The sequence below is a fragment of the Mustela lutreola genome, chromosome 11 (assembly GCF_030435805.1).
Source record: "Mustela lutreola isolate mMusLut2 chromosome 11, mMusLut2.pri, whole genome shotgun sequence".
NCBI lineage: Eukaryota > Metazoa > Chordata > Mammalia > Carnivora > Mustelidae > Mustela > Mustela lutreola.
This window is the reverse complement of record NC_081300.1, coordinates 46,668,207-46,691,444: the sequence shown is the minus strand read 5'-3', so window position 1 is coordinate 46,691,444 and position 23,238 is coordinate 46,668,207. Positions and strand designations below refer to the sequence as shown.

Below are 23,238 nucleotides of genomic sequence, written 5' to 3'. Positions count from 1 at the left end.
AGATCCCTTCCTCGAAAATTACACACAAAACAGCAATTTCTTTCATCAGGTACAATGATGTACCTGAGAGTAGGTATATACATCACAGAAACTACAGTAAAGAGGTCTTTATTGCTTTAGGGAAGCATCTAAGAACATACTAACTCAGTAACCCTGGAACAATGGAATTCCAAATCCTCTGCAATCTCAGTATTTCAGCAACACCAGGGGACAACCCGGCATTTAAAAATTTTGCAGACGCCCAACATATATGTTTATAATTACATTAGAACATTTCTAGAATATGAGTGACATTTTTCAAATTAAATATAAAATTCAAATAAAAACTTTACACCCTCAGCCCTCTAACTTTCCCATAACTAAAATTAACATACAACAAAGTGAACATAAATGTCAAACTTATTAGGAATAATTTAAGGACCAAACCATCACACTCTCTTAATAATAAACACATACATGCTCCACGTCTGTACCACTTTAGACTAATGCAAATAAAGCCTTTCCACTCATCGTCTCAAACCACAGCAACACGATCATCTTACATTTTACTCCATTTCTTGCTGGCAGGTGGAAATTCACAATGAACACTTCCAAAGTGTTCTTCACACAGTGAGCAGATGCCGGCTGAAGAATCAAGAGTTTTAAAAACAGTTACGTGCTAGCCAGTGCACACATATTTTATCTACTCTCCTTCTATAAAGTACCCTGCTATTTCCCCATGTTCCACAGAGGTTAAGGTGGGCGGAGACAATAATTACATCTGGCAAAAACACACTACTAAGTGGGGAGTAGGTGATGAGTATTCACAGAATATTGTGTCCAATTACCCAATTACAGGTTAGGTGAGATTCTGGTCTTGATCAGTCTCATAAAACTCTTTCAACTGGCCACACTCCCATCAGCTAAATAGCATTAGCCTTACTCATTACTGGGTGCATGGCTACAATAACACAGAATGTTTTCGCTTAACACTGAAATACTCTAGACCTTGAATTTAAAACATCTAGTTTCATCTCTCAGGTAAGGAATTACACTGACAATTATTTTTGTGGTTATAGGATCAACACTATATTGACTTCAAAACTTCTTAAGAGATGTGTGCTTTAGATGATTCCCTGCTATGGCCACAGTTGTTACAGTGGGTCTGGTCCTTTAGAGCCGATAAGGGCTCTTCTGCTCCTGGAAGGCTACCTAACTGTTTTGGTGTATGAGGATGGAGCCCTTGTGTGAATGACAGAGTTACTTCTAAATCCACAGCCAGGCTGAATCACACCCTCATCTCCAGGCCCAGGAAAATTAAGGTCTGATCCCTGTCTGAGGCACGATCAAGTGTAATAATATATATCCTCATGACCACAGGGTATATTTACTTTGTTTTAAAGACTTACAAAGCATCTTTACACACATTACACCTCCAAGTTTTCAGATTCTAATGCCCTCCTATACTATCATGGCCTTCTATGCTCTCCGTGTAATGCATTTCCTTATGTTCCTGAAGGCCTTTTCTTCAGTCCTTTTGAAAAAGGACTTCCTTACTAGAGGGTATTATGCTTAGCGAAGTAAGTCAATCAGAGAAAGAAAACTATCAAATGATCTCCCTGATATGAGGAAGTGGAGATGCAACGTGGGGGATTTGGGGGATAGGAAAAGAATAAATGAAACAAGCTGGGTTTGGGAGGGAGACAAACCATAAGAGACTCTTAATGTCACAAAACAAACTGAGGGTGGCCCGGGGGAGGAGGGTTGGGAGAGGGATGTGGGGTTATGGACATTGGGGAGAGTATGTGCTATGGTGAGTGCTGTGAAGTGTGTAAACCTGGTGATTCACAGATCTGTACCCCTGGGGCTAATAATACATTATATGCTTATTAAAAATTTTTAAAAAAATTATTAAAAAAAGAAAGAAAGAAAAAGGACTTCCCTATGTTCCTGAAGGTCTTACTTCAGTCTTTTTGAAAAAGATACTTATTCAAAAACAACTATGCCTCAGTGACCAAAGCAGATCTGTCTGATAAGAGACTATGGAGATGAAGGCAGGATAAGCAAGGCAGTTGTGGTGGGGGAAGAAGGACTGTATAAAGCTTGAAGATGGCCTTAAAATCGTTGGCTTTGATTCTGAGTGAAGGGAAACTGATGGAGGGGTCTGTACAGAGGATTAACCTCATTTGATTTATATTTGAATACGATCTCTCTGGCTGACCTTGTGGAGAACCAGGGGGAGGTGAAGAACAGAATCAACAAGATCCTTTGAGAGGCTGTCGCAACAGCCTAGGTAGGAGATGAGAAAGAACAAGGAAGGCGCCCCTATGTAGTAAGATTCTGAACACTCTTTGTAGGAAGGCCTAAATGATTTGCTGACAGACTGCCTATGTATGAGATACAAAAAAAAAAAAAAAAAATTAAGGATGATTTCACAGTTCTGGCCTAAGCAACTAAAGATAGAGCCATCGTTACCTAAAATGGGAAAGACTGCAGAAGGAACAGGGACAATCCGGAACTTCATTTCATATATGTTAAGTGTGAGATGCTACCAGACATCCAAGTGTAGGTGTCAAGTAGACATCAAATGAGGTGTCCAAGGAAGAGGTCCAGGTTGGAGATAGAACCTGGGAAGTCATCTGCAAAATATATTACAAGCTGTAACAGTAGAAAGAATCACTGAGGAGAAAGCGAGTTGTAAACAGGAAGAAAACCAAAGACTTATATTTTCTTCTGACTGGAGAAGTGAAAGAACCAGCACAAGGAGACCAAAAAAGAGAGGAAGAGAGACAGAAGGAATACCAGGAGAGTGTGGTGTCCTGTAAGCCTCTGACAAGTATTTCAAAGAGGAGTAAGTGATCAACCATGTCAAACACCAATGATAAAAATAATATGGGAACTAGGAAAAAAGGACCTCTGGATTTGGTGATGAGATCAAAGGTGAACTTAACACAAGTAGTTTCAGTGGAGTGTTGAGAGGATGCTGAAGGCAAAGACCTGAGTGGAGTGGGTCAAGAAAAATCAGAGAAGGAAACTCAAGAGAGTATGGCCCATTCCCAAGAAGTTTTGCTAAAAGGAAAGAAGACAACTGGAGCACCTGCTGGAAGGGCACAGGAGAGTCAACAAGGCTTTTGTACAGAAGACAACCAGAATGTTTCTGTACTGATCAAAGATGCAATAGAGAGGGGGCTTAAATTAATGATGCGGTAGAGAGAGGAGAGAATTGCTAGAATGATGTTCTTGAGTTTGCAAAAAATGGGATCTAATTCACAAGTGTCCAGTTGGCCCTTGTCAGGGCACAGAAAGTTCACCCTTAGTTTCAAGAGAAAAGGCAGCGTAGATGTGCACAGATTTAGATGGGTAGGTACGGGTAATAAAGTTTCCTCCTAATTGCTTTTGCCTCAACATGCATATGCAAAATACAGAGAATAAGAAACAAAGAGGTCATCAACTTACAGATCCCAGCATGTGGACGCAGTAAGAAGCCTCTATACTCTTAACATTATACACAGTATAAGAGTCTGCCCTGAGATTAAAAATGAGATCATTTCCAAGCCTCCCGAAGCCTCATTCTCACTAACCTGGTTACCCCAAAACATGACAGCTGTTCATTTTCCTGTTGTTTACAGTCAACGGTCACTGGCTCTTGGCACCACTAAAAACATGTCCCTTTCTTACTGGCATTGCCATCTTCCTCAACCCAGCTCAAGCCAAGAGAAAAAGAAATCCCGTTGGGAATTACCTCTGTGCCTCTCTGCCCTTAGGTTCTGAGAAAGATGAAGAAGGCGTGTACTTGGTTTCTGACGTAGTAACATACTCTAGGTAAAACGACCTCAATAGAGCTTGTTAAACTGCTATGGTTTCTGCTAATAATCTGTTAAAGTCAATTATTTCCAAGTATATCTTCAGACATTTAATTCAAGAAGGAATTTGGGGGACAACTGGTTACTCCTATGTGTAGGACAGAGCCCAATAAATAGGCACTGAAGAAATATCTGGCAAATACGAGGAGGTTTATAAGAGCAAGATGATAATGATACTTGGAAGAATATAAACTCAGAATATTTAATACTTTTTGTCAGACTGATTTAAAAATAATATCCCAAAGAAATAAAATCAGTAAGACTAGTAATATATACAAACAATAGAACAATGTAGAACTATTTACATCCACAGTGTATGACCAACAGTAGATTCAATACATATTTATTCCTCTGCCTTGCTCAATGGTTCTGGCATTTAAAATAATTTGATATAAGTAAGAGTCATAAAAATTTTCCAGTTCCAAAACTGAATCATTTGACCAGGATTATAACACTTCTATAAGGTACATTTACACTAAGTTAAAGTTTGCACAAGTATGTTTATTTTATATTCCAGAAGTAGCAGTTACAGGATTATATTCCTAAAAGCACTATGCAGATTTCAATGCATAATTTCCTATATATATTATTCTACTTCATAGTATAATGTATTAAAAGTTTCAAAAAGTTTTCATGTATCACATACACAAAAAGAATGCTAAACTGACCCATGTAATGGTATATATTAAACACACTTTAAACAACTTTTAATGTAATGTAATAAATTGGTGCTGGCTGTATAAAAATGATAAAATTCTAAATCAGCCTATAATAAAGATTCTGAAAATTTTTAAAGTATTTTTTTAATCATGTCTTTTTAACTCCATCAAGTATCCGTTGATAATTGAATTCCCTACTATTCAGAATGGTACCTGGAACCATTTTAAGCATGTTCCTGGAACATGCTTAAAAATAAGCACTGAAATTATTTTTAAATAAACATTAAGTTACATAGTAACAAGAGAGGTAAAGGGGCCCTGAAACAATGCAAAATAATTTTTTTGGCTGAAGATGAAGATGTGTGCAGACATTCAAAATCTGAAAGAAGCCATCACCTGCAGGCCTACACTGTGAGAAAAAAAATTTAAGCCTTTCAAGCAGAAGAAAAACGATACCAGATGGAAATATTCATCTATACAAAGGAATGAAGAACACCAGAAATGATAAATATGTGGCTAAAAAGATTTATTTTAAAAAATAATATTTTGGATATGATCTTTTCAACTAGTGTTTATATTTTAAGGTTTACCAAGAAATAATTTAAGTGCAAGACCCTAAGCAGAAATATCCTAAAAATCTCATTATTTTAACTTCAGTATGAATTTATTTAGGAAAAAAAAAAGGACAATTTCATAAGCATTTGTATAAACTATGATTCTGTGTACACAGGGCTAATTTTATATCTACTACTGATAAAGTATATGCATAGCATTTTACAGTTTAAAAGGCACTTTTACATACCATTAGTTCATTAAATCCTAACAATCCTATGAGGAATATATGGGGCGGGGAGGTATGTGTATATATAAACTGAAGATCATCAAGTTTAAGCTCCTTGTCATAGGTTAGCAGAGAAATAAGAACTGAAACCAAGATCTTTTAACTTCAAATTCCATAAGTTTTCCAATCCATGCTGTGGCAAGAACACTGTTGATGGAAACTATAAGTCTAGAAGCAGAAGGTTTCACTTTGGCGAGATGGGGCCAGGAGTCAAGGGGCAGAGGGCGGCTGTTATCCAGGAAGGTAATGGTTACAGGTTTGGTGGACCAGGAAAATGGGGGCGGGGTATGCAAAGCAGACTGACCTGGATTATAGCAAAATATTTGTTAAAACCACCACTTGGGGGACACCTGGGTGGTTCAGTTGGTTGAACGGCTGCCTTTAGCTCAGGTCATGATCCCAGCATCATGGGATCGAGTCCCGCATCGGGCTCCTTGCCCTGCAGGGAGCCTGCTTCTCCCTCTGACTCTGCCTGCCACTCTGTCTGCCTGTGCTCACTCTCGCTTGCTCTCTCTCTGACAAATGAATAAATAAAATCTTAAAAAAACAAAACAAAACAAACAAAAAAAAACCACCACTTGGACCCCTGTCAGTGATTACACCACTGTCAAACGGCAAAGTCATAAAAAGCAGATTAGAAACCTGGTTGAATCCATACCCTCCAGCAGAAAGATTTCTCATTACAAGAATGAGTAGATCTGGCCTGTTCAAAACCTGGCTTAGAGCCAAGGTTCTTCATCATGAAGAGTATATCTAAATCACCTATAGGCTCTGTTTCCTTTTTTTTTTTTTTTTTTTTAATTAGAAGGCCCAGTTTTAGCCTAAACCTACTGAATCAAGCCTCTCAAGAATAAACGAGGCTTGTGTACTATTACAGAAGTTGCTAATTTCTCCTACCATCTGGGAGAATCCTAATTTGTTACGTGGCTACATTATTGCCCTCCAGCTCAAAGATTATTTCTCAGTTTCTCTGGCAGCTCAGGCCACATGACTAAATTCCGCCCACGAAGAATGGAAGCATTGTGAGGAACTCACCATATTTCCTTAAAGGGAAGGGCACACTCTAATTTTTCTCTCTATTCCTTCCTATTGACCATAATTTGATATATGGAATAGGCCCTAACATCTAAAACTGCTATGTCAGGCCCAGACAGGCCCAGACTTCCCACGTCCTATCTACTTTAAGGTGGAAAAAGAGTCTCTAACTTACTTAAGCTAATTATTAGGTGATTTGGAGTTTCCTATTTCTTTAACACTAACCCTAACAGTAATACAAATAATGTTTTTTTTTTTCCATAGCACTACAGACCATTCTGATGTGAACCTTGGATAAGAATTAACTGACTTAGGAGAATTTCCATGTAGTTAAAAAAAAAATTGGGGGGCACCTGCGTGGCTCAGTTGGTTAAGTGACAGTCTTCAGCTTGGGTCATGATCCCAGGGTTCTGGGATGGAGCCCCACGTGGGACTCCCTGGTCTGCGGGAAGCCTACTTCTCCCTCTTCTTCTGCCTGCCCTCGCCCTGCTTGTGCTCTGTCAAATAAGTAAAATCCTAAAAAAAATTTCTTTTCACTGAACACCTACTATTCTTTCAAAGTAAGTGCTAGGGATACAAAGTACAGTAAGAGATTGGTTAAACCATAGAGAAATTACAGTCTGAGATTATAGTGTGAAAAAGACACTTCACATTCCTATCCTGCTCATATGTTAAAAATGCAAATCTAGCAATACTTCTCAAAGCTTTTCAGTGGCTCTTTATTGCCTTTGGTTAGTCTCCAAATGGAGTGTGTGTACCCATGAAATATTAGAAAGTCTTCTATATTTGTCAAAAAAAATTTATATATACAGATATGATATACCTACACAGTATATATAGAGACTGATGACTGTGTCTTCACATGGTCCACGTTCCACACTGCCAAGGGTAAAGTGAATCAGGTACAGTACCTTCAGGATATTGTGTTAATACTGCAGATTATGAGAGCTTGGTTATGAAGATTTATGGACTATATTAACCTCGAAAATATACCCACTATCATATCATATCCTTTGCCACTGCAAAGGAACTTCAGATTAAGGATAAAACTAAAGATGCAGGGCGCCGGGGTGACTCAGTGAAGCATCTGACTCCTGACTTCGGCTCAGGTTGAGATCTCAGGGTGCTATGAGTCCTATGTCACACCACGCTCAGCGAGGAGTCTACTTGAGATTCTCTCTCTCTCTCTCTCTCTCTCTCTCTCTGCCCTTCCCTGCTCGCTCCCTCTCTCGCTCTCAAAAAAAAAAAAAAAAATCAGTTAACCAAATATGTGTGGGGTCATTTCTTGACTCCCTAATCTGTTGCACCGATTCATGTTTTTACACCGTATTAATACCGTATTTTCTCAATTTCTCAATTCCATAACTTTCTATAGAAAGTGTTGAAATCAGGTAGTCTAAATCCTGTAACTCTGTTCTGTTTCAAAATTGGTTTGGCTACTACAGGTCCTTTGCATTTCCATATAAATTTTAGAGTCAGTTTGTCAATTTCTATCCCCCAAAATAAATAAATAAAACAAAAACCCTGCTGGAATTCTTTCTGGGACTTCTTTGACTGTATAAATCAATTTGGGGAGACCAGACTTCTTAACAATATTGAGTCTTCTGATACAAATAAGGATATGTGTTTATTTTGGACTCTAGTTTCTCTCAATATATCAAAAAGAGAACAAAAACAAAAATAAAATCTCTTAATGGATTACAGACCCAAATGTAAAGCTAAAATTAGAACACTTCTGGAATAAAACACAGGAGAAAGTCTTAGCAACCATAAGCGTGGCAAAGATTTCTGAAATAGGTAGCAAAAAGCTACACACACACACACACACACACACATATATATGGAACTTGGACATCATCAATATCAAAACTTTTGCTTTTCAAAAGATAATGTTAAGAGAAAGGCAAGCAAGAGACTGGGAGTCTGGGAGAAAGTATTTGTAAACCACGTATCCAATAAAGGATATGTATCGAGACTGTATAAGGAACTCCTATAACTCAGCAACAGAATGACAACATGATTTAAAAATGCGCAAACAACTTGAACAGACATTTCTCTAAACATACAAATGGCCAACAAGTATATGAAAAGATGTTCAACACCTTCAGTCATTAGAGAATGCAAATAATCACAATATTCCGATATCACTTTACACCCACTAGAACGACTTTTTTTAAAGGAAAATAGCAAGGGCATCTAGGTGGCACAGTCAGTTGAGCATCTGACTCTTAGTTTCAGCTCAGGTCGTGATCTTATTTTTATGAGATCTAGCCCCCACCATGCACTCAACATGGATTCTGTTTGAGTTTTCCTCTCCCCTTCATGTTCATGCTCTCTCTTTAAAATAAATAAATCTTTTAAAATTTTTAAAAAGGAAAATAACAAGTGTTGACAAGGTTATAGAGAAAATGAAGCCTTGTACACTGCTGGTGGGGACCCAAAACGGTGCACATGCTGTGGGAAACAGTTTGGTGCTTCCTCAGAAAGCTAAACTTAGACCCACCACCTAACCCAGGAAATTTGTTCCTATGCATATTCCCAAAAGAACTGACAGGTGTTCAAACAAATACCTGTAAAAAATGTTGAAAGCAGCACTATTCCCAACCACCAAAAGCTAGAAACAACCCAAATGTCCATAAACAAATAAAAGTGTTATATATGTACAATGGAAAACTCTTCAGTTATAAAAAGGAACAAAGTACTGATACATGCTACTATGTGCATGAAGACTGAAAACAATATGTAAGTGAAAAGCCAGACATCAAAAGTTCACATATCATAGGATTCATTTATATGAAATGTTCCAAACAGGAACTCCATAGGGACAAAATAGAGATTAGTCATTTTAGGGAATGGGGAGTGATGGCTTCTTGGGTACAAGGTTCCCTTCTGAAGTGATGAAAACTATTTTGCAAGGAGACAGAGGTAACGGTTGCACAACACTGTGACTTACTAGATGCCACTGTATTAAACCCTCAAAATAGTTATTTTTATGTTTTATGAATCCTACTTCAAGTTTTTTAAAAAAATCAAAACAAACAAATAAATAAAAAGCCCCACAAACATTCATTCCCCGTATGACCTGACCTGGCCATACTACTTATTCCTACGTATTTACCTAAATAAAATGAAATATTACGTCTGTAAGAGACTTGTACACAAATACTAATAGCTTTATCTGCAAGAGTCAAAATCTGGAAACACCACCATATGTCTATCAACAGGGGGAAAAGTTGTGGGACACCACGAAATGGACAACTACTCAGCAATGAAAAGGAACAAACTATTGGTACATGCAACAACATGGATGAATCTCAGAATAATTATGCTGAATTAAAGAAGCCAAACTTCCTACACCTCCAATGATTCCATTTACGTAAAATTTCAAAAAATGCTTATTGAACCCCAGTGATAGAAAGTTGATCAACAGTGCCTGTGTATTGGGGGAGGCGGGAAAGTGGGAGCTATTACAAACGGCAAGAACAAACTTCTGGAAGTAACAGAAGTGTCTTTATCTTGATTGGGTTGATGGTTTCACTACTGAAACATACATCACAACTAAGTTACACTTTAAATATGTTGTTTACTGTACATCAGCTATACCTCAATAAAATTGTAAAAACAATAATATTGGGTAGGAGTAAGGGCATAGTAAAAAGACCACTCCTATACTGATAATGGGAGTTAAAATAATTCACTTCTTATGCAGACATGTTTTCAAAGAGTGTGTCTGAAAAAGAAAAATATTCACTCTGAAAGCATTGAAAATAATGCAGGATAGAAAACAGTAACATATCCTGTATTTGTGGTTTGCAAATATGCATAAACTAAGATATACCAAAATCCCACCAGTGGTTTGCTGGGCTCTGGTTTTTATAGGTCTCTCCGTATTTAACAGAAAATAGCCTTCTGTATACTCCTGTGTATCTTCCATATATCTCTCATAACTTTATAATTAGAAAAATATCTTTAAATAGGTCTACTCAAGAATTGATGTTTGCATCAAATTTGCAAAAACTGGCATTCCCTCAAACAGAAAAGGTTTGAAAGGTACTTTCCAACAGTGCAGAATGCATAGCCTTCTGAGGCATCTAGTATGAAAATCCCAACTGAGATTCTGTTAAGCACACTCCTGTCTCATTATGGTTGCAAAGCTTCTACCTAAAAATAGCTTACTCTTATATAATCACTCACCACAGATTTATATATTTTATGTACCCTCGAAATAAATTTCTTTTTTCGAGACAGGCCACAAGAGGTATAAACAATCATTTTTAAAAGCACAGAAGTTTAATCATAATCTAAACAAAGCTTATTTTCAAAAGTTATTCAAGTCCTCTGTAGTTGAGAGTTCTGTTGATGAAAATAACTACAAAAAGTTATATAAAAATGTAACAACTTCCAAGTCTATTTTAAGTGAATTTTTAAAATTTATATACAGTAAAATCCATTTTAAACGTATAGTTTGTGAATTTTCACAATTAAAATTGTGACTAGCACCCCCATGTAACTAGCACCATTACAAAGATATAGAATATTTCTAGTCTCCCCACCCCCAATTCTCCTGTGCTCCATTACAGTCACTCTCCTGTTCTCCTCACCCCCAGCATCAGCAACCACTGCTCTGATTCCTAGAACCATGCTTTAGGTTGGTCTATTCTTGATTTCAAATAAGTGGAATCAGGTACAATACAATCTTTTGTGTCTGGCTTCTTTCACTAAGCACAATGTTTTTCAGAATCCCTCACATCGTTGTGAGTACAAGCAGCTCTCTCTCTGCTGCTGCTGACCATTCCACTCTACAGCTAAACCTTGACGTCCAACTCTTTTTTCTAATGCCTTCAGCTCGGTCTCTGGAAATACCTTTCTGTACATGTGGAACATTGTTAAGTCCAGAAAGATCATAACTTTGTTTTTACAGAATTTTGATGTTTTATTGTTTTACAAAGTCTTTTCATAGTTCTCAACCCAGGACAAAAACATAAAACAGAATCACAATTCAGTGGGTTGCAACTCCATCTGAAGACAACATTTTAAATATCTTCAAGCAGTGCTTTCCAAGTTTCCAAGTCCTGGCGCAAAGAGAAAACAATCTTTGTAGGGCGCATGGAAGAAACCAAGCACCTGGTTTGGGAGTCTGGCGATTCTAAGTTGGAAAGATAATTTATCTTAAGCTCTATACCCGGGAAGCTCTGTTAAGATTTAAAGAACAGATATTATTTTAAAAACCTACACTGGTTTTTACAGAACATAAAAATCTTATGAGCACATAAGATGAAATCACATCAATATGTAAAACGTTAATAAAGCAAACAAAACGATTTGAAAATCCTAAAGTCCTAAAACAATGAATGTGGCTTATTTTTCCATCAAGTGAAGCACTTAAAATTTTTTTCTGTTCTGGGGGTGCCTGGGTGACTCTGTCGGTTAAGTGTCTGCCTTTAGCTCAGGTCATGATCTCAGGGTTTCATCTCATCCGACTCCGTGCTAAGTAAGGAGTCTGCTTCTTCCTCTCCCTCTGCTCCTTCCCTGGCTGGTGCTTTCGCTCTAACAATAACATCGTAAAAAAAAAAAAAAAAAAAAAAAAAAAAATTCCTTCTTTTCAAAATCTAAAAAAATTGACCCATGACTATGAACTGCTGCCCAAGTGTCCTTTCCAAGCCCAGTATGGTACAACTTCTAAGCAAAGAAGAGTCATGCTTTTCAAGCCACAAATACTCGCCAACCACCTACACCATGCCAGGCATTACAGGCTGCAGAGGACTGGCAATGAACAGAACAGACAAAAATACCTGCACTCAGAGAACTTACAGTCTACTGGGGCGGGTGGGGGGAGGCGGTGTTTAGTGTGTTAGAAAACCCTGAAAGCAAAAATGAAGCTGGGAAGGGGAAAGAAAGTCCTGGAGACAGGCGGACCAGAGAACTCAATGATCAGGTGCCAACTGAGTTAAAGGCTGATAAAAGTAAGGGAGAGAACCAGGCAAGAACCTGGGAGAAATGTGTTCCAAGAAGACGAAGAGGGAACATTCTGGCATTCTGAGCAGAAAGAGGCTCCCAAGTCTGTGGGACAGGAGGCTTCCCCACCCCAACCCCAGCGCACAGTCCACAGAACAAAGCAGGTGGGTGCGGGGAGGGTATTAAGCACAAGAGAGGCTGAGAGGTAGGGCAGCAGGGCCCTTCCCATGGGAAGAGACTCTTTCCCTCCAGGAGGATAGAAAGCCAACAGAGAAACACACACCATGCTCCGTGCCCAAACTACACATGGAATATCAGCTTTGTTTCTGGGTGACACAGTTTTAGAAACACAGAGAAAATGCTGAAGAGTAAGAAAAGGAAGAATCTGGAGAGCCTGACAGTTGAAGGAACTTGGAGATGTCTGACCTAGGAGAAAAGAATTTACTGCTTGCTCCAAATAACGGAGGTATTGTCACAGGAGACAGAACATATGTTTTTGTGGTGTTGCAAAGTACAGACAAGAAGTAAAAGAGAAATAGAAAAAGCTACACCTTAATGGAAGGTTTAACCTTCTAGTATCCTTAGCTTTCCTACAGTGGAATGGGTGATCCTAAGAGAAAACTCATGTATAATAATCACATCATCAGCTGGAAGAGCAGGAGCTAACATCTAGGTGTGTTTACTATATGTCAAAATCATGATAAATACTTGGCATACTATCTCAAATAATCCTCCCACAATCCTGTGAGGTAGGTATTATTAACAATGATGAAACACAAGCTTATTGAGATTACATGATTGGCCTAGGATCACATAACTATTAAGTGACAGAGCTGGTATTCAAACCCAGGTCTGTGTGATTCAGGCATCAAGCTCGTAAGGACTAGAGTACACTGCCTGTCTATCCACTGATGACAAAGTTCATGAGCACATAAAATGACTGTCTAGCTGGGCAGGAAGCTGAAGAGAGGATTCTTACAAATGGAGGAAAATTTGATGACCCTCTAAGATCCTTTTGTGGTTACATTTTCCCCCAATTTTCTATCTTATTTTAAAATTTTCCCTTGATTTCAAGGTTTATAGAAATTTTGTCCTCCTAAATATAGCTAACTATCAAATAATTTCCCTATAGAATATGCTAAATTCCCTGTTCAATTCAAATGCTCAGGTTAATCATTTTCTGGTTTTGATATTTTACTTTATTAGTTCCTATGGACAAGCGAAGGTAGGCTTGACTTTTCTTAAGTATATCAATTTCCTTGTTTCATATTTTATATCTGTGGTGATTCAAATATATCTTAACTTTCATTTTCCTATGCTGACTCTGTAGACAAGATAAAAAGATCCATTAAGCAATGATCTTTCAAAGTATAATGGAAAGGAAACATTTGCTATCTAAAGTACAGAAAGATAAAATAAAAGTGGAATATGGACATTTAGACCTAAGCCAAGTCTTAAGTCCACGGAAACCAAGAATCATCCTTGTTTTGTGCAGCTGCTTTTTCACTAACTGGAGGGAAAAAAGAAGGGGACACATGGGAGACAGGGGTGTGTGCCTTCCACCACACTTCAACAAGGGCAACTTTTGAATGGTTTGAAAAATAAAGGAAAATCATGGCTCTGCAGGGCAATTATGGGACAATGTGGGAAAAGACAGTCTGTCAAACCTGGGGTTGACCTTTGGATCAAAAGTGATTAACTCGGGGCGCCTGGGTGGCTCAGTGGGTTAAGCCGCTACCTTCAGCTCAGGTCATGATCTCAGGGTCCTGGGATCGAGTCCCGCATCGGGCTCTCTGCTCAGCGGGGAGCCTGCTTCCTCCTCTCTCTCTGCCTCTCTGCCTACTTGTGATCTCTCTCTGTCAGATAAATAAAATAAAATCTTAAAAAAAAAAAAAAGTGATTAACTCTACTTACTGAAAAAATTTTTTCCACATTTCACACCTACTGGGATGACTACTATATGGAAACAATGGCAAGAGAAAACAAGTATTGGGTAGGCTATAGAACAAGTAATATCCTTATGCGCTGTTGGTAGAAATCTGAAAATGGTGTTAGGAACAGTAGTACGGCAAGTCCTCAAAAAATGAATAAGACAACTATCATTGATCCAGAAATTCCACTTTTGAGTCCCTAATCACAGGAACTGAAAGTAGAGGCACCAAAACGTACCTGTACACTCCTGTTGATAGCTACACTATTCACAGCAGATAAAAGGCAGAATCAGCACAAGTGCAACATCGATGATGGGTGGTGAAGGAAAATGCGGAGGAAAATATACACAAAATGGAATATCACTCAGCGTTAAAAAGAAAGCAAATCTGACACCTGCTATACAATATGGATGAACCCTGAAGGCTTTATGGTAAGTGAGAAGAACACCAGGCACAAAATGACAGATATTGAGTAATTCCATCTGCGGGAGGTTCCTAAAGTAGTCAAACTCATGGAGACAGCAAGTTGAATCGTGGCTGCCAAGGGCTGGGGGGAAGATGGGAATGAGGAATTATTGTTTAATGGGTATAGAATTTTAGTTTATATGAAACTAAGAGCAGAAACTACAAGATGAAGAAAGTTCTGGAGATGATGGTGACAATGGCTGCACAACACTGAGAAGGTACCTAATGCCTCTGAACTATGCGTTTATACAGCAATGATAAATTTTATGCTCTCTGTATTTTACCACAAATAAAAATAAGAAGGAAAACTTTTTTTTTCAACTGGCCAAATATACATAGAGTTTGATTTGCCTTAGTATGGGAAAAAAGGGGGGGGGGTCCAATTATAACATTTGCCATATACTTTAACTTAGATCCTGAAGTTATCTATTATAAAGTCAATTAATATCAAAATGCATATATCTCAACATAAAGTAAAACCACAGTATAAAGTACAAATCTGTTTTTAACACTGTAACAACCATTTATTTAGTGTTTACTACTTGCAGAAAAATCCTAAAATAGAATCATCATACATGAATGGACTCTGGGGCACAATCACATTTAAGTAATTCACAAGAGAATGCTGTAATCCAGTGATTTTCAACTTGGAAGGCTATGAAAATACAGTTACTGACCGGGCAAGTAGTGTAGGACCTCCAAGCGATGGAGCCTACACAGATACCATGGACAAGCCACCAATCTGGCTCTGAATTCTCTCAAGGCCAAAACAGAAAGAGAAATATAATTATGCCCTTTTAATTGTCCACAAGGAAAAAAAAATTATCAGTTCTTTAGGGAAAACAAACTCCCTCTTTGCTCTTAGCTCTAATTTTTTTTTTTTTTTTTGCAGGGTTATGTATAGGGGATTAAGAGTATTCAAGGACAAAATAATCAATAATTTCATTAAAGCTATTTTTTTTTGGGGGGGGGGATGCTCCTCAGTAGAAATTGAGGTTGTAATTCCAATTTACAACTCAGCAAGGGCTATTTTTCAGAAAAATCAAGAAAGTATATCCCAGGCGATAGCATTCTGATAGTCTAATTTTAGGATAAAATACAGATTATCCAGAGGAATGGATGAATTCAGTATTTTCTAAAAATGTAACCTTTCAAGTACAGTTTTCACAAAAAGACAGCATTTCCTGCTGAGAGCCTGGAATACAGGTATTCTGTGCAAAATCTGAAGACATTGCAATATTCTTGGCCATCTGCTTATTTCTAAAGCTAGTATCCTTTTGTCAAATTGAGATATTAGCTAGTAGATGGCCACATCAGCTTTGAAACAAGGTAGACTCTCTTCTCTAATGCATGAATTTTCCTAATTCAGGCTGTATGTGATACAGTGAGGCTGTTCTTTCTAACTAGATTGGACGCAGAATACTGAATTTAGCTCTAAGTGCAGCTCCCACCCACTTAGCTATGTAGACTTGGGGAAGTAGCTGTCTCTCTCTCCAGGCCTTACTCTCCTCATCTGTAATACAAAGGTGAACAGACCAATTATGTCACCATTTCAAACTATGTTTTACGAAGGTACCTTAGTGAATAAGGAGGTGCTTTTACTTGTGTCTGTCTTCTGTAGAGCATACATCATATGTACCTGCCCCAGACCCCAGTGACATCTTTGAGGATCAGCAGATTAGATGCTTTAAAATCTAAGATTGAGTCCATGACTCTAGGATTTTAAACAACTAATCCATAACACAAACTTCAACAACAAAAGTAAATGAGGAAAATATTAAAAACTAAATCATTTCTACCCCAAGTACCACATTTTACTAAGGAGAGTTGACAAACTTAATTTTTAATTAACAACAACAAAATCTCCTTTGTAGAAACATTATTGTAGGTGAAGGGTGATTTCTCACATTAGCTCAAAAAGGCCATATCCTGAATATAGCAAACAAGAAATAGGTAATGATGTCTCTAAAGGACAGTATCCAGCCACCAGGTTTAACGACATGTCTATATCTCCAGTTCCCGTTGACCAGAGGACAGACACCTCCCCAAATCTCAACCACTGAGCACACCTTCTATGCTTCCTCTCATTCCTTGAACACCTACTGTCTCCCAGCAGGGTTTTTTTGATCTAGCACCCCATGCCACAAGCCACTTTTGCTCCACTTCTCCACTTCTCTGCCCCGAATTAAGCACAAAATCAAATATTCAAGATATTTTTCTGAAAATAAAGCGTGGGAAGACTGTCTCTTATAAAGCTCATGGATTATCCTTATTTAAGTCTCACAGCAACTCCTGAAGTAGAGGGAAGGGGGCTGTGTTAATAATTCTGTGTTACAGGGGAGGAACACGAGGACTTAGAATAAGCTACCCAGAGTCATACAGCAAGAAGAGAGTCACTAATACTGGCATTTGAGCCTCAGGTTTCTAAATAAGAGCAGATCCCTATTCCACCATCTGTGTTGTCTTGCTAGGCTTTTGCCCAAAGTGCCCGGACTTCATCAGCAGCAGCTGGATAGACTGCGTGTGTGAGGAATAACAAAGATCATGTGGTAATAAGCGTGAACCCCGGAGCATCAAAAGAAAATCAGATACAGATTATTTGCTTTATCTTCTTTGGTGCTGGAGCCAAGGCTGTGAGGAGAAGGAAAGAGCAAGATGGAATACGCTGAACAGAACATCAAAAAATCCTCCAAGTATGGGGGTAGAAAACTGGAAAGACAGTTGAAAAAAGAGAGAAGCCTAGGGAATGATGATCATTCTTCCACTGCGCAGACTGTCGAGAGGCAAAAAAGAAGTTGTGAGGGTGAAGGAAAAAACAAAGAAGGTGAGAAGCAAGTTGGGAAGAGAAATAGAATTGCCAACCAATGAAAATAAGGAGTCATGTAAGAGAAAAAAAAATGGAAAGTAGTTAAAACCTGGGCAAAAGTTTCACATGTTTTAAGTATTAGAAGGGAAGTACTCTACATATGTTAGCAAGTCTTCAGTCTGGAAAGCTGAAGTCTAAGAAATACATTGTTAGAGTCTATAAAATCAAGTAACAGATAAACTGGCAGGAATATAGTCCCTAAATTATAAAATACTAGAATTATGAAACATACAACTTGAAATCTGGAAAAGACCATTATTTTTTTAAATAACCACTTCCACGAGACAGAGGATAATAAATATATAGATACTAGGGAAAAAAATAAACTCAAAGAAAAGTGATAGACGTAACCATAAAAATTAATTTAAAAGAAAAAGATGCAACAAATAACAGCTAAAGAGAGTTCTCTGAAAAACAATCAAAGACTTACTGAGACTGATTTTTAAGGAGAAATTTATTAGAACTATCCAGATAAATATTAGGGGAAAAAGTGGAAAACATTAGGAAAAAAATATTTAATTACAGATCCAAAATAAATAAAGAAGATAATAAAAGACAACCTTATAACAATAAATTCTGTTAACTTTAAATGAAAAGAATAAATTTCTGGAACCTGTCATAACTTGTCATAATTGACCCCAAAAGAAAGAGAAAACTAAAATAGTCCTATGACCATAACTATGTCTACTTAATAGTTTTTTAAAAATCTCAGGAGGATGATTTTTATAAGGAGGAAGAGACCATTTTAATTTGCTCTTCCAGGGAACAGCAAAAGAGAGAATACTTCCAAACTCATTTTATGAAGCCAGCATAACCTGGATAGTAAACCCTGATGAGGACAGAACAAAAAAAAAAAAAAAAGAAAGAAAAAAGAAAAAAATTATCAGCCAATCTCATTCATAAACGATACTAAAATCCAAAAGAAACCAAATCGAGGAGAATGTTAAAGATAATATATAATGACCAAATTAGGTTTATCCCAGGTACAGAAAGATAGCTTATCATTAGAAAAAGTCTAAAAATATAATTTAAAAAATACATAATTTGCTACCTTCATAAAGAAAAGCCTATGATTCTTACAAAATGCAGAAAGAATTTGAGAAAATGCAGCACCCTTTCATGATTGAAAAAAAAACCCTCAACAATATAAGAATGAAAAAGAACATTTATCTGATAAATGGTATTTACTAAATATCACACTTAATAATGTGTCGTTAGAAGTGTGTCTTTTTTTCAAAACCACGGATGGAGTTCCCCCATCTCAGCTTCTATTCAGCATTGTTCTGAGGGCCCTGGCCAGTACATTAGGAACATGAAAAATAAATGAGATGTAAGAATTGAAAGAAAGGAGTAAAACTCTAATTGTTCATAGATTATAACTATCTATAGAAACCAAATCAGTCTATCTTCATTATTTCTACTTTCTCTCTTCCAATGTACTCTGCTGCTCATTACCATCTAGCTTCTTCCTAGGTCATGCTTCCTTTATCCAAGACCATAATGAACACATTTCAGTTGTTACCTCAACTTCTTGACCTGACTGTCCCCGATGGCCTCCAATATTCTGGACTTTTCCTGCCTCTCTGGCTGCTGCTTCTCAGTGCTGTCCACTGGCTTCCTTTGCTCCCACTTGCCTTTTATTTTTATTTTTTTTTTTTAAAGATTTTATTTATTTATTTGACAGAGAGAAATCACAAGTAGATGGAGAGGCAGGCAGAGAGAGAGAGGGAAGCAGGCTCTCTGCCGAGCAGAGAGCCCGATGCGGGACTCGATCTCAGGACTCTGAGATCATGACCTGAGCCGAAGGCAGCGGCTTAACCCACTGAGCCACCCAGGCGCCCCCCACTTGCCTTTTAATATCAGTATTCAATCCTTTGATTTCAAACTTTTTCAAGCTATAGGTCTCATATGTGATATTCTTTATTCAAGTCACCTGCTTATTCAGGTGACTTCCAATACTAATAATTCATAAATTTTTATTGGATGAATAAGGACACCCTTACTTGGATGTCATCATGTCCAAAGGTGAACTCATTCTTCCCCCCACTCCCTTCTTCAGTCACCTTCCATCCAGTGATGTATATGCCATAAGTGTGGGGGTCATCTACAACTCCATCTTCTTCATTCCTAAATTCAACTATTATCAGCTCCTAACAAGTTATCTTTGAAGTCTGTCTGCTCTGTATCTTCCTTTCCTTTTGGAAGCCAACAACTTGGTTCAGACTCTGATTATCTTTCTCTTGAATTCCTGCACCTGGTCACCATGTTTTGAGGCTTTCCTCTAATCCTTCTCATAAGGAGCAAATCTGATTAAATGTCTCCCGATTAAAATCTTTCAGTGATTCTAACAGCCCAAGATAATATTCAAATTCTTTGGGGATATTTGATAAAACCTTTTAAGAAAACCCTTCTTCTATTCATCTAGCCTTGACCAGTTTAGCAAGGTATCTGACAAGGTAAACACTCTGTAAATACTGCATTAAGGAAAACATGTGACATAAAATAACAGATATCAAATCAATGGTGGACCATTATAAAAATGTATAAGAGTTATATCCTTACCACTCTTACATTAAAATGAGAAGAAAATTGTATCTGCTATACCTCATTTGAAATTCATCAGACAGAATATAAAGCAGGCATTGCACTCTCTAATAGAAATATAAGACAAATATAATTGCGGGCAGGTTACAGGCTTGGTACTACTGTAATGCAAAAACTTAGGAAAAGATCCTGGGTCCATACCAAGCATGACAAGGCTAATAAGACACAAAGACACACACACACACACTCCCTCTCCCTTTCATATTGCTGAAATAATTACAACCCTATGTATTTTTGTTCAAATACTTCACAAATTATCAAAATGGGTCGGTTTCCGTAGTGTAGTGGTTATCACGTTCGCCTCACAAATTATCAAAATGAAAACCTTATGTAGCTTCATGCTACATAAACTTCCTATTAAATACATTAAAAACATTAAAAACATTTAACTTGTGTCCTTCCTGCTTCCAAGATTAATTTGCAATATATTTCCTGACTTTACTACAAACTAAAAGTTTAGGAATAATGTAGAATAATGTGGACCAAGTAAAAAAAATCTAAATTTCAATTTTTTTTAAAAAGATTTTATTTATTTGTCAGAGAGAGAGCACAGGCAGGCAGAGGCAGAGGGAGAAGCAGGTTCCCTGCCGAGCAACGAGCCCAATGGGGGACTCGACGCTAGGACATTGGGATCGTGACCTGAGCAGAAGGCATCGGCTTAACCGACTGAGCCACCCAGATGTCCCTAAATTTCAATTTTTTAAAGGAATTAAAAATTCTTATAATTCTCACAGAGCTTATAAACACAATTATATATTTGAACACCAAGATACAAATAAATTTATAAAAGCTTTTTAAAGAACATAGATGGCAAATGTTATAAACTGTTCACATAGCTTAGAGCATGCTATTACATAATTATTTTATACGATTATTTTATGTACAGTATTCTAAACGTGTTTGGCTTTATTTATATACTACCCTGTAGCACACCCATGTGCTTTTATTATGGAAAATCTAATGAACTTTTAAATTTTCCCTCATTCTGCAAGGTGTACAACTGGGAGTACAGAAATTATGTGGGTCACACTGACCCTCAAAGAAAATCCCTGAAATTAACCTTTACAGCGGTTCTAAAGAGGGGAGACTAGAGTCCTGAAATCATATTCACAGTGAAACAAAATTCCCTTAAGATCCCAGTCTAGTAAAAGTAGTACTAGAACAAAGGCTGATAAAGCTCCCCGGTCATCATGTTCAGATTAAATATCTACTCAATCAAAACCGAGCTAACCTACCAAAGTCATCAGCTTCATGGTTGAAATAAAATATTATCTGGACCAGAGATTAACTTCGGTGTGCCCTCAAACTGAGAAGAAAATTTACACTTAGATACCCATATTCTAGCCTACACATTCCTCCACCAACACGCATTTCAAGCATTTTTTTCTCTTGTGAAAAAGATTCCTGCTAAAATACCCTATGTCTTTAAATCAAAATGCTTTCATTCTGTCTTTGAACCTAATTAAAATTGAGAAACTTTTAATAGCTTTAACAACTCTCAAACGCTGTACTGAGCTCTTCCCTGGCATCTTTGCTTTCCTACTACCCTCCCTCCAAATCCAGAAAAAACCAGCACATCAAAAAAACACAAAACAACTAGCCACATGCTCTGAGTGCTGGGGAACGTGATTCTCACTGGTTTAGGCTACAAAGAATGCCTATGAGTAATCAAAAATCCTTAATCAAAACAAAGTTCAAAGCTACCTCCCTCCCCACTCCCCAGCCCCAGTATAATATCCCTTTCTCTCTTTAATTCACTCGTGCATTTCCTTGGAATTTTAGCGGCCTCGGAACAGCGGATGGTAAGTTCATCTCAATGTCAGCCAGAGCAGAGACATGCAAAAAATCACTAACTTGGAAGGTTATTTAGGACAATAACGTCTTTCACTGCCTTACTCCTCCCACTCCGGCCCCACTTGACCTACTACCAATATTTAGCCGAAAAAAAACAAAAACAAAACAAAAAAACCTGTCCAGTCTCTTCCCCTCAGTGGCTCTTCTGGTGGGAACCCGACGCAAGCACCGTGCCGGCAGAAAGACCCTGGCCAGGCTGGAAGAGAAGGGTCCCCCCCCCCCCCCCCCCGCTTCACGCACCCCTCCCCACTCGCCCGCGGCCGCACTCCACTCCACACTAAGGAGTCCAACTATTCTTGGATCTACTCACATCCCTAGATCTCATCTGGCCACCCTCCCCCTTCCTCCGCCCCCCCCCCCCGCCCCCGCCCCGGCCCGTGTCCTCTGCAGTCCCGAAGCTGACCTCGCAAAGCCCCCAGCGGGCACACACACTCACCCACCTGGGCCGGATCTGGGGTTCCCCGCGGGCGCACTCCGCCCTGCTCTCCTCTGCCAGCTCCAGCACAAATGCGCTCGGCCTGTTCCTGCGCCTCCCCTCCAGCCCAGCCCGGAGGCGCGACCCAAGGCGGCACCGCAAGGTCTCCCTAAGTCACCTTTCCTCCGCCCGCCCCGGCTCCACTGAGGTCAAGGAGAGGCGCAGCCTGGCCGTCTACGGCTCAAGACTCCGCGCCGGCCCTCGGGCCACCAGAGGTCGGTGGAGCGCCCCTTGGTCGCAGAGCCAGAGCCGCCCTCCTCCAGGGCTCGCCCGGGAGAGTGCGAGCCGCGCGCTGAATGGCCTGCAGCAGGCGGCTCCGCGGGGCCGCGGTCGTCGTCCAGTCCCTCCTCTCCTGGCCCCCCTCCCGCGGGGCCGCTCCTCCGACGCGCAGGTGGAGACCTGCCCGGGATCTCCAGAGCCAGCACACGGCCCCTCCAAAGGAGCGAGCGGACTGCTGGCCCGCAATTCTCGGGAAGGAAGTAAGGAAACTGCTACTCGTGCTCTGCGTGCATCCCGCGGAGGCTCCTGCGAGGTCCTAGAGCGGGCTGTGTGCTCAAGCCCTCTCCTGGCGACGCGGGGCCCTGACAACTTCTTAAATGGCCAGCCCGCCCCCAGGGAAAAGCAGAGGAATCCACTTTGGACCCTTGCGCCTCGAAGAGAACTGACCCTTACTCAGGCTGACCTGAGTCAGGAGTGGAGGTTTCCAATTCC

The 23,238-nt window shown here is 39.0% G+C and overlaps 1 protein-coding gene across 5 annotated transcripts in view; it reads right to left on the bottom strand.

The window, feature by feature from the left end:
* Positions 1-23,238, bottom strand: part of OSBPL1A (oxysterol binding protein like 1A) — a 227,314-nt gene that overhangs the window by 100,330 nt on the left and 103,746 nt on the right. Inside the window, exon 1 of one of the 5 annotated variants that reach the window (XM_059140422.1) lies at positions 22,493-23,069. The exons of 2 other annotated variants lie outside the window; for them this stretch is intronic. The gene's annotated coding sequence lies outside the window, so the exon portion shown is untranslated. Of the gene's footprint in view, positions 1-22,488; positions 23,070-23,238 lie in introns of those variants that run through there. 2 more of the 5 variants (XM_059140423.1, XM_059140424.1) reach the window with 2 other exon arrangements.